Here is a 12,769-nt window from a genome sequence, read left to right as displayed (position 1 = left end):
AGCCGCTGACACTTTCTCCTGTCGTGAGACTGTGGTGTATGTGGCTACAAACAAAATTCGTCTCTTATGCCTGCTACTGCATTGGACTGGTTAACAAAAACTGAGCTCCTGTGCACGGAGGCGGGATTATAGAGCAGGCGGCGCTAGGCATTCTGGGAAGGTCAAAGCTTTGAGCCTGTTGGTGCCTCGGATCAAGATCCTACTCTACACCCCAATGTCATTCCCTGCGGAGCCCAGTGTACCTCGCAGAAAGAGATTTAACAATGGTAAGTTCTTTCCATAAATCTCATTTTTAAAGAGAATAGTCAGTTTCAGACTACAGGTGACCACTATTCAGTTGACCTGCTCCTCCTCTCTAGCAGTCAACCAGAGACAGCATCCCTACCCATGGGCACAGGGCAAATCAGGGAAGGGGAATCGGGACTGAACAGCACAATGGGGGCGAGGCTAAGTGGTGGGCCAATTAGGAAAGCAGGACTGAGTGAAGCAACAGGCGGCAGAGTTAAGTTTGTTGCCCTCTGCGCTGGTTGCTAATCATTGATGGTAATCCATAATGTCTGGGCCCCTTAAAATAAGATTTTACTTACCGATAAATCTATTTCTCATAGTCCGTAGTGGATGCTGGGGACTCAGTCAGGACCATGGGGAATAGCGGCTCCGCAGGAGACAGGGCACAAAAGCAAGCTTTTAGGATCACATGGTGTGTACTGGCTCCTCCCCCTATGACCCTCCTCCAAGCCTCAGTTAGGTACTGTGCCCGGACGAGCGTACACAATAAGGAAGGATCTTGAATCCCGGGTAAGACTCATACCAGCCACACCAATCACACCGTACAACTTGTGATTTGAACCCAGTTAACAGTATGATAACAATGAAGTAGCCTCTAAAAAAGATGGCTCACAACAATAATAACCCGATTTTTTGTAACAATAACTATGTACAAGTAATGCAGACAATCCGCACTTGGGATGGGCGCCCAGCATCCACTACGGACTATGAGAAATAGATTTATCGGTAAGTAAAATCTTATTTTCTCTAACGTCCTAGTGGATGCTGGGGACTCCGTCAGGACCATGGGGATTATACCAAAGCTCCCAAACGGGCGGGAGAGTGCGGATGACTCTGCAGCACCGAATGAGAGAACTCCAGGTCCTCCTCAGCCAGGGTATCAAATTTGTAGAATTTTGCAAACGTGTTTGCCCCTGACCAAGTAGCTGCTCGGCAAAGTTGTAAAGCCGAGACCCCTCGGGCAGCCGCCCAAGATGAGCCCACCTTCCTTGCGGAATGGGCATTTACAGATTTTGGCTGTGGCAGGCCTGCCACAGAATGTGCAAGCTGAATTGTACTACAAATCCAACGAGCAATAGTCTGCTTAGAAGCAGGAGCACCCAGCTTTTTTGGGTGCCTACAATATAAACAGCAAGTCAGACTTTCTGACTCCAGCCGTCCTGGAATTATATATATATATATATATATATATATATATATATATATATATATATATATTTTCAGGGCCCTGACAACGTCTAGCAACTTGGAGTCCTCCAAGTCCCTAGTAGCCGCAGGCACCACAATAGGTTGTTTCAGGTGAAACGCTGACACCACCTTAGGAAGAAACTGGGGACGAGTCCGCAGTTCTGCCCTGTCCGAATGGAAAATCAAATATGGGCTTTTGTAAGACAAAGCCGCCGATTTTGACAATCGCCTGGCCGAGGCCAGGGCCAACAGCATGGTCACTTTCCATGTGAGATATTTCAAATCCACAGATTTGAGTGGTTCAAACCAATATGATTTGAGGAATCCCAACACTACGTTGAGATCCCACGGTGCCACTGGAGGCACACAAGGGCTGTATATGCAATACTCCCTTGACAAACGTCTGGACTTCAGGAACTGAAGCCAATTCTTTCTGGAAGAAAATCTATAGGGCCGAAACTTGAACCTTAATGGACCCCAATTTGAGGCTCATAGACACTCCTGTTTGCAGGAAGTGCAGAAATCGACCTAGTTGATATTTTTTCGTGGGGCCTTCCTGGCCTCACCCACGCAACATATTTTTACCACATGTGGTGATAACGTTGTGCGGTCACCTCCTTCCTGGCTTTGACCAGGGTAGGTATGACCTCTTCCGGAATGCCTTTTCCCTTAGGATCCGGCGTTCAAACCGCCATGCCGTCAAACGCAGTCGCGGTAAGTCTTGGAACAGACAAGGTCCCTGCTGGAGCAGGTCCTTTCTTAAAGGCCGATGCCACGGTTCCTCTTGGAACAGACATGGTACTTGCTGAAAGCAAATCCCTTCTTAGCTCCCGAGGCCATTAGTCCTCTGTGAGCATCTCTTGAAGTTCCGGTTACCAAGTCCCTCTTGGCCAATCCGGAGCCACGAGTATAGTTCTTACTCCTCTATGTCTTATAATTCTCAATACCTTGGTTATGAGAAGCAGAGGAGGGAACACATACACCGACTGTTACACCCACGGTGTTACCAGGACGTCCACAGCTATCGCCTGAAGGTCTCGTGACCTGGCGCAATACCTGTCCCATTTTTTGTTCGGGCGGGACGCCATCATGTCCACCTTTGGTCTTTCCCAACGGTTCACAATCATGCGGAAAACTTCCCGATGAAGTTCCCACTCTCCCGGGTGGAGGTCGTGCCTGCTGAGGAAGTCTGCTTCCCAGTCGTCCACTCCCGGAATGAACACTGCTGACAGTGCTATCACATGATTTTCCGCCTAGCGAAAAATCCTTGCAGTTTTGCCACTGCCCTCCTGCTTCTTGTGCCGCCCTTTCTGTTTACGTGGGCGACTGCCGTGATGTTATCCCACTGGATCAATACCGGCTGACCTTGAAGCAGAGGTCTTGCTAAGCTTAGAGCATTATAAATTTGCTCTTAGCTCCAGTATATTTATGTGGAGAGAATTCTCCAGACTTGATCACACTCCTTGTGTGACTGCTCCCCAGCCTCTCAGGCTGGCCTCCGTGGTCACCAGCATCCAATCCTGAATGCCGAATCTGCGGCCCTCTAGAAGATGAGCACTCTGTAATCACCACAGGAGAGACACCCTTGTCCTTGGATATAGGGTTATCCGCTGATGCATCTGAAGATGCGATCCGGACCATTTGTCCAGCAGATCCCACTGAAGAGTTCTTGCGTGAAATCTGCCGAATGGAAGCGCTTCGTAATAAGCCACCATTTTTACCAGGACTCTTGTGCAATGATGCACTGACACTTTTCCTGGTTTTAGGAGGATCCCGATTAGCTCGGATAACTCCCTGGCTTTCTCCTCTGGGAGAAACACCTTTTCCTGGACTGTGTCCAGAATCATCCCTAGGACCAGCAGACGTGTCGTCGGAACAACTGCGGTTTTGGAATATTTAGAATCCACCCGTGCTGTCGTAGAACTACTTGAGATAGTGCTACTCCGACCTCCAACTGTTCTCTGGACCTTGTTCTTATCAGGAGGTCGTCCATTTTCTTTGAAGACGAATCCTCCTTTCGGTCATTACCTTGGTAAGGACCCGGGGTGCCTTGGACAATCCAACGGCATCGTCTTGAAACTGATAGTGACAGTTCTGTACCCCGAACCTGAGGTACCCTTGGTGAGAAAAGGCAAATTTTGGGACATGGAGGTAAGCATCCCTGATGTCCCGGGACACCATATAGTCCCCTTGTTCTTTGCTATCACTGCTCTGAGTGACTCCATCTGGATTTGAACCCTTGCAAGTGTTCAAATTTTTCAGATTTAGAATAGGTCTCACCTAGCCTTCAGTACCACCATATAGTGTGGAGTAATACCCCTTTCCTTGTTGTCGGAGGGGTAATTTTATTATCACCTGCTGGGAATACAGCTTGTGAATTGTTTTCAATACTGCCTCCCTGTCGGAGGGAGACATTGGTACAGCAGACTACAGGAACCTGCGAGGGGGGAAACCTCTCGACATTCCAATCTGTACCCCTTGGATACTACTTGTAGGATCCAGGGGTCCTGTACGGTCCCAGCGTCATGCTGAGAACTTGGTAGAAGCGGTGGAGGGCTTCTGTTCCTGGGAATGGGCTGCCTGCTGCAGTCTTCTTCCCTTTCCTCTATCCCTGGGCAGATATGACTCTTATAAGGACGAAAGGACTGAGGCTGAAAAGACGGTGTCTTTTTCTGCAGAGATGTGACTTAGGGTAAAAAACGGTGGATTTTCCAGCAGTTGCCCTGGCCACCAGGTCCCATGGACCGACCCCAAATAACTCCTCCCCTTTATACGGCAATACATCTTTGTGCCGTTTGGAATCTGCATCACCTGACCACTGTCGTGTCCATAAACATCTTCTTGCAGATATGGACATCGCATTTACTCTTGATGCCAGAGTGCAAATATCCCTCTGTGCATCTCGCATATATAGAAATGCATCTATAGTCAATAAAATACTGTCCCTGTCAAAGGTATCAATATTTTTAGTCAGGGAATCCGACCAAGCCACCTCAGCTCTGCACATCCAGGCTGAGGCGATCGCTGGTCGCAGTATAACACCAGCATGTGTGTGTATACTTTTTAGGATATTTTTCAGCCTCCTATCAGCTGGCTCCTTAAGTACGGCCCTATCCGTAGATGGCACCGCCACTTGTTCTGATAAGCGTGTGAGCGCCTTATCCACCCTGAGGGGTGTTTCCCACCGCGCCTTAACTTCTGGCGGGAAAGGGTATACCGCCAATAATTTTCTATCGGGGGAAACCCACGCATCATCACACACTTCATTTAATTTATCTGATTCAGGAAAAACTACAGGTAGTTTTTTCACCTCACACATAATACCCTTTTTTGTGGTACTTGGAGTATCAGAAATATGTAACACCTCCTTCATTGCCCTTAACGTGTGGCCCTAAAAGAAAATACGTTTGTTTCTTCACCGTCGACACTGAAATCAGCGTCCGTGTCTGGGTCTGTCGACCGACTGAGGTAAATGGGCATTTTACAGCCCCTGACGGTGTTTGAGACGCCTGGACAGATACTAATTTGTTCGCCGGCCCTCTCATGTCGTCAACCGGCTTGCAGCGTGTTGACATTGTCACGTAATTTCCATAAATAAGCCATCCATTCCGGTGTCGACTCCCTAGAGAGTGACATCACCATTACAGGCAATTTGCTCCGCCTCCTCACCAATATTTTCCTCATACATGTCGACACACACGTACCGACATACAGCACACACATAGGGAATGCTCTGATAGAGGACAGGACCCACTAACCCTTTGGGGAGACAGAGGGAGAGTTTGCCAGCACACACCAAAACGCTATAATTATCCAGGGACAACCTTTATATAAGTGTTCCTTTTATAGCATTTTAATATATATACATATCGCCAAATCAGTGCCCCCCCTCTCTGTTTTAACCCTGTTTCTGTAGTGCAGTGCAGGGGAGATCATGGGAGCCTTCCCACCAGCCTTTCTGTGAGGGAAAATGGCGCTGTGTGCTGAGGAGAATAGGCCCCGCCCCCTTTTCGGCGGGCTTCTTCTCCGGAGTTTTAGATATCTGGCAGGGGTTAAATACATCCATATAGCCTCAAGGGCTATATGTGATGTATTTTTCGCCATACAGGTATTATACATTGCTGCCCAGGGCGCCCCCCCCCAGCGCCCTGCACCCTCCGTGACCGCTGTGTGAAGTGTGCTGACAACAATGGCGCACAGCTGCAGTGCTGTGCGCTACCTGATGAAGACTGAGAGTCTTCTGCCGCCTGGTTCCGGACCTCTTCATCTTCAGCATCTGCAAGGGGGGTCGGCGGCGCGGCTCCGGGACGAACCCCAGGGCGAGCCCTGTGTTCCGACTCCCTCTGGAGCTATGTCCAGTAGCCTAAGAATCCAATCCATCCTGCACGCAGGTGAGTTGAAAATCTCTCCCCTAAGTCCCTCGATGCAGTGAGCCTGTTGCCAGCAGGACTCACTGAAAATAAAGAACCTAAAAACTTTTTCTAAGCAACTCTTTAAGAGAGCCACCTAGATTGCACCCTTCTCGGCCGGGCACAAAAACCTAACTGAGGCTTGGAGGAGGGTCATAGGGGGAGGAGCCAGTACACACCATGTGATCCTAAAAGCTTGCTTTTGTGCCCTGTCTCCTGCGGAGCCGCTATTCCCCATGGTCCTGACGGAGTCCCCAGCATCCACTAGGACGTTAGAGAAAGAAAGGTCAGACACTACTTATCAGTTGTCTAGAGATAGAATATGAACCTTAATTTATAGAATCAATGTAAAAAGCAAGCATCACATAACCAAAACATTACATACACTTTTTCTCACATAGTGAACAGAGAGCTTTATTCAAGCACAGAAAGATTCCTTTAGATCGCGCCCATTTCTGACTTATGTCAAATATGTCAGATATTTGACATAAGCGTGTATGCACTTGCAGATGCTGGCATCCCACCAGGTCCCTGCCGTTGCCAATATCGGCGGGGTTCATCTAGTGTGTATGGGGCTTCTGAAACTGCAAAACACCTGATGCAGCACCTAAGTAAGGATGGGGATTTGTATGGAATAGTTATAGGGAAATAAAAAGGGACAAGTGAACCCTATTTAAAAGTAGGATGTGTCCATCTCATTTGAAACGCACACATTATAATGGCGTTATGTTATCTGTTTTAGATAAAGCTGGTCATTATTTCCTACCACAAGCTTCAAGGAAGTTGCAACAGTACAGATAGCAACATAGCAAACCAACTCAATACTGCAGCATCTCCACTATCCAGAGAGAGAGAGAGAGAGAGAGAGAGAGAGAGAGAGAGAGAGAGAGAGAGAGAGAGAGAGAGAGAGAGGAGTGTGTGAATGTGAGTGTCCACCAAAGTAAAGGCACTCACTACTGTTTTTCATATTTGACAATACACAATTGTTTTTATTATTCAATCTCCAGGCACAGCTGTATTAATCCACTGTTTTACTGAGCATGTTCATTAGCATGGGGTCACAAAGTTCGACTTAACATATATATCACTTTCCATACACTTCATTGATCATGGGAAAATCTTCAATTGTTGTATACATATAATACTCCTTTATATGAGACTCCACACATTATGCCATCATGCTCTTCCTCCTTTAAATACATCGTGTTTCTTAAACATGTCTGTCGACTTCGGCCGCTTACGTGCCTTACAAGACTCACATCTACAATAGTATTATATGTATACAACAATTGAAGATTTTCCAATGATCAGTGAAGTGTATGGAAAGTGACATATATGTTAACTTGAACTTTGTGACCCCATGCTAATGAACATGCTCAGTAAAAACAGTGGATTAATACAGCTGTGCCTGGAGATTGAATAATAAAAACAATTGTGTATTGTCAAATATGAAAACAAAACAGTAGTGAGTGCCTTTACTTTGGTGGATATGGACTTTCCGGTGAGGAATAATTAAAGAGCACCCTGCATGGTGAAGAAACTAAAAAGGAGAGTGCATCTATGTAACCTACATACACACATGCATATGTGTATATATATATATATATATATATATATATATATATATATATATATATATACATACATACATACATACATACATACACACACACACATATATATACACACACAGGTTGAGTATCCCTTATCCAAAATGCTTGGGACCAGAGGTATTTTGGATATCGGATTTTTCCGTATTTTGGAATAATTGCATACCATAATGAGATGTCATGGCAATGGGACCTAAATCTAAGCACAGAATGCATTTATGTTTCATATACACCTTACACACAGCCTGAAGGTAATTTTAGCCAATATTTTTTAAAACTTTGTGCATTAAACAAAGTGTGTCTGCATTCACACAATTCATTTATGTTTCATATACACCTTATATACAGTCTGAAGGTCATTTAATACAATATTTTTAATAACGGTGTGTATTAAACAAAGTTTGTGTACATTGAAACCATCAAAAAACACAAGTTTCACTATCTCACTCTCGCTCAAAAAAGTCTGTATTTTGGAATATTCCGTATTTCGGATATTTGGATATGGGATACTCAACCTGTATATATACACACACACACACACACACACACACACACACACACATATATATATATATATACACACACACACACACACACACACACACGTGTACATATACACACATCACATATATACATATTATATATACACTGCTCAAAAAAATAAAGGGAACACTAAAATAACATACTAGATCTGAATGAATGGAATATTCTTTTAAATACTTTGTTTTTTACATAGTTGAATGTGCTGACAACAAAATCACACAAAAATCATCAATGGAAATCAAATTTATTAACCCATGGAGGTCAGGATTTGGAGTCACACTCACAATTTAAGTGGAAAAACACACTACAGGCTGATCCAACTTTGATGTAATGTCCTTAAAACAAGTCAAAATGAGGCTCAGTAGTGTGTGTGGCCTCCACGTGCCTGTATGACCTCCCTACAACGCCTGGGCATGCTCCTGATGAGGTAGCGGATGGTCTCCTGAGGGATCTCCTCCCAGACCTGGGACTAAAGCATCCGCCAACTCCTGGACAGTCTGTGGTGCAACAGGGCGTTGGTGGATGGAGCGAGACATGATGTCCCAGATGTGCTCAATTGGATTCAGGTCTGGGGACTGGGCGGGCCAGTTCATAGCATCAATGCCTTCATCTTGCAGGAACTGCTGACACACTCCAGCCACATGAGGTCTAGCATTGTCTTGCATTAGGAGGAACCCAGGGCCAACCGCACCAGCATATGGTCTCACAAGGGGTCTGAGGATCTCATCTCGGTACCTAATGGCAGTCAGGCTACCTCTGGCGAGCACATGGAGGGCTGTGCTGCCCCCCAAATAAATGCCACCCCACACCATTACTGACCCACTGCCAAACCGGTCATGCTGGAGGATGTTGCAGGCAGCAGAACGTTCTCCTTCGCATCTCCAGACTCTGTCACATGTGCTCAGTGAGAACCTGCTTTCATCTGTGAAGAGCACAAGGCGCCAGTGGCGAATTTGCCAATCTTGGTGTTCTCTGGCAAATGCCAAACGTCCTGCACGGTGTTGGGCTGTAAGCACAACCCCCACCTGCGGACGTCGGGCCCTCATACCACCCTCATGGAGTCTGTTTCTGATCGTTTGAGTAGACATGCACATTTGTGGCTTGCTGGAGGTCATTTTGCAGGGCTCTGGCAGTGCTCCTCCTGTTCCTCCTTGCACAAAGGTGGAGGTAGCGGTCTTGCTGCTGGGTTGTTGCCCTCCTACGGCCTCCTCCTCGTCTCCTGATGTACTGGCCTGTCTCCTGGTAGCGCCTCCATGCTCTGGACACTACGCCGACAGACACAGCAAACCTTCTTGCCACAGGCCGCATTGATGTGCCATCCTGGATGAGCTGCACTACCTGAGCCAATTGTGTGGGTTGTAGACTCCGTCTCATGCTACCACTAGAGTGAAAGTACCGCCAGCTTTCAAAAGTGACCAAAACATCAGCCACAAAGCATAGGAGCTGAGAAGTGGTCTGTGGTCACCACCTGCAGAACAACTCCTTTATTGGGGGTGTCTTGCTAATTGCCTATAATTTCCACCTGTTGTCTATTCCATTTGCAAAACAGCATGTGACATTGATTGTCAATCAGTGTTGCTTCCTAAGTGGACAGTTTGATTTCACAGAAGTGTGATTGACTTGGAGTTACATTGTGTTGTTTAAATGTTCCCTTTGTTTTTTTGAGCAGTGGATATCATGTGGATGTCATAACACAGCCCGCTGGGGCGGGCTGTGTTATGACACACACAGTGGCTGCTCACTAACCAGCGCAGCGCGATCATTGAATTAGCCTGTGTCTCTCTGGCTGCATACAGCTGCACTCCCTGGGGGATTAAGTAAGTTATCAACTAACAGAGGGAGCGTATGTGTGTGTGGGAGGGGAAGAGTGTTGGCAGCTAATGATGCAAATATGGAGGATGGGGCAGTGCCCATCATACACTCTGCCCATACCTCCTCAGTGTCCATTATAAACACACCAAATACTCCCACAGTGGCCAACATACACCCCCCACACATACCCACACAGTGACCATCACATGCACACCCACAGTGGCCATTATATACTGCTCTACCTGGCGCAATGTGTATAACGTGCTCTACCTGGCACAATGTGTATAACGTGCTCTACCTTGCGCAATGTGTATAACGTGCTCTACCTGGCGCAATGTGTGTATAACGTGCTCTACCTGGCGCAATGTGTATAACGTGCTCTACTTGGCGCAATGTGTGTAACGTGCTCTACCTGGCGCAATGTGTGTAACATGCTCTACCTGGCGCAATGTGTGTAACGTGCTCTACCTGGCGCAATGTGTGTATAACGTGCTCTACCTGGCGCAATGTGTGTATAACGTGCTCTACCTGGCGCAATATGTATAACGTGCTCTACCTGGCGCAATATGTATAACGTGCTCTACCTGGCGCAATGTGTATAACGTGCTCTACCTGGCGCAATGTGTATAACGTGCTGTACCTGGCGCAATGTGTATAACGTGCCCTGCCTGGTGCAATGTGTATAACGTGCTCTACCTGGTGCATTGTGTATAACGTGCTCTACCTGGTGCAATGTGTATAACGTGCTCTACCTGGTTCAATGTGTGTAACGTGCTCTACCTGGTTCAATGTGTGTAACGTGCTCTGCCTGGCGCAATGTGTATAACGTGCTCTACTTGGTGCAATGTGTAATGTGCTCTGCCTGGCGCAATGTGTATAACGTGCTCTACCTGGTGCAATGTGTATAACGTGCTCAACCTGGCGCAGTGTGTATAGGTTGTTCTACCTGGTGCAATGTGTATAAGCGGCGCTACTCTGTGGTGTAATGTGAATTGGTACTATTATGTGGCCAAGCTCCTTCCCCACAAAGCCAGACCCCTAAATTTTTTATGCGCGCCTCCGGCGCGCACTGTACATACTTTATAATATGGGAAGGGGACCACCAATTTACTTTCTGCCAAAGGGCACCAAAATGTCTAGGTACAGCTCTGGAGCAGTGTTCTGTATGCTACACAGCCCAGCAGCACTGTCACCCCCTTTTCCCCCTTGCAACACTTTTGTAGTGTCCAAATCAAGTTGTGGGGTTTCATATTTGAATCATTAATAAGATTAATAATCTTCATTCCGATGGGACCCAGAATAGGACAGGTAGGGCCCCAATTTTTAAAAGTGAAAGGTCCCTGGGACCCACTTTTTTTTGGGCTCAGCGCGATCACTGTATATATATATATATATATATATATATATATATATATATATATATAGGTGGTATTCCGTATGCCGGCCGGCTGTCGGGATCCTGACACCTACTCTCCTTCTTGGGGGTCCACGAACCCCCTGGAGGGAGAATAAATAGCGCGCCACCGTGTTCATTTGCGCTCGGCCATCTGTTGGTATGCCGGCATTCCGGTGCTGGTATGCCGGCCGCTGGGATCCCGGCTGCCGGCATACCATATCACATACATTATATATATATATATATATATATATATATATATATATATATATATATATGTGTATATATATATATATATATATATATATATATATATATATATATGTGTATATATATATATATATATATATATATATATATATGTGTATATATATATATATATATATATATATATATATATATATATACACACACATACATATATATATATATATATATATATATATATATATATATATATATATAGCACAGAGAAGGAACGTGGCACTCAGAGACTCATCAGTAATTTAGAGTAATGTTTCAGTGGACACCCCACTGTCGTCAAGCCTGACGACAGTGGGGTGTCCACTGAAACGTTACTCTAAATTACTGATGAGTCTGAGTTCTTCAGTTTGCCGTGGGTGCCACGTCCTCTCTCTGTGCTATTAATTTGGTTTTACGGAGGCACCGGCATTATTCACATTTAGCTTTAGGAGTGCCTTACCTATCTACACATATATATATATATATATCTACACATATATATATATATATATATATATCTACACACATATATATATATATATATATATATATATATATATATATATATATATATATACACACACACACACACACACATACATACAAACATACACAGGGTGAGTTTTAACACAGAAAATAAACAAGCGAACTATGCTAGTGACCAAAAGACCTAAGCATGACAGCTGAAGAGAAGGGGTCTGCTACGGTAATGAAAAGCACTAAGGTGTGACCTTCATATCGATGTGCAATTGCACGGGTGGTTCAGCTAGAACAGAGCAGTGGTGAATTGTAGCTGTACAACACTATACCCATGTATACATACATAACATATAGGGGGTCATCTAAATTAGGAGTGATGCACTATCACTTGTTCTGGCGCAATGGGCAGTGCACTCAAACCCCTGTAAACAGGAGAAGCTGTCTGAAAAAGCCCCCCATTGGGGCTGCAAAGTAAGACGCATAATGTAGGGACTACGTATGGATGTTGCCGGCATCACTCCTAACTGAACTGACCCCATTCTATGTCTCTATAACTTAGGGGGTAATTCAGAGTTGATCTCAGCAGCAAATTTGTTAGCAGTTGGGCAAACCATAGCCCTCATTCCGAGTTGTTCGCTCGCTAGCTGCTTTTAGCAGCATTGCACACGCTAGGCCGCCGCCCTCTGGGAGTGTATCTTAGCTTAGCAGAATTGCGAACTAAAGATTGGCAGAACTGCTACTAAATAATTCCCTGCAGTTTGAGTAACTCCAGACCTACTCCTAGACTGTGATCACCTCCG

At 45.6% G+C, this 12,769-nt stretch overlaps 1 protein-coding gene across 4 annotated transcripts in view; it reads right to left on the bottom strand.

Moving 5' to 3' along the window:
- The window catches only part of STX11 (syntaxin 11), a 133,761-nt gene that overhangs the window by 15,051 nt on the left and 105,941 nt on the right, over positions 1 to 12,769 (bottom strand). The gene's annotated exons all lie outside the window — the stretch shown is intronic.

This window comes from Pseudophryne corroboree, chromosome 4 (genome assembly GCF_028390025.1).
Source record: "Pseudophryne corroboree isolate aPseCor3 chromosome 4, aPseCor3.hap2, whole genome shotgun sequence".
Classification (NCBI taxonomy): domain Eukaryota; kingdom Metazoa; phylum Chordata; class Amphibia; order Anura; family Myobatrachidae; genus Pseudophryne; species Pseudophryne corroboree.
The sequence above is the reverse complement of the archived record's forward strand: the minus strand, read 5'-3'. Positions and strand labels throughout refer to the sequence as shown.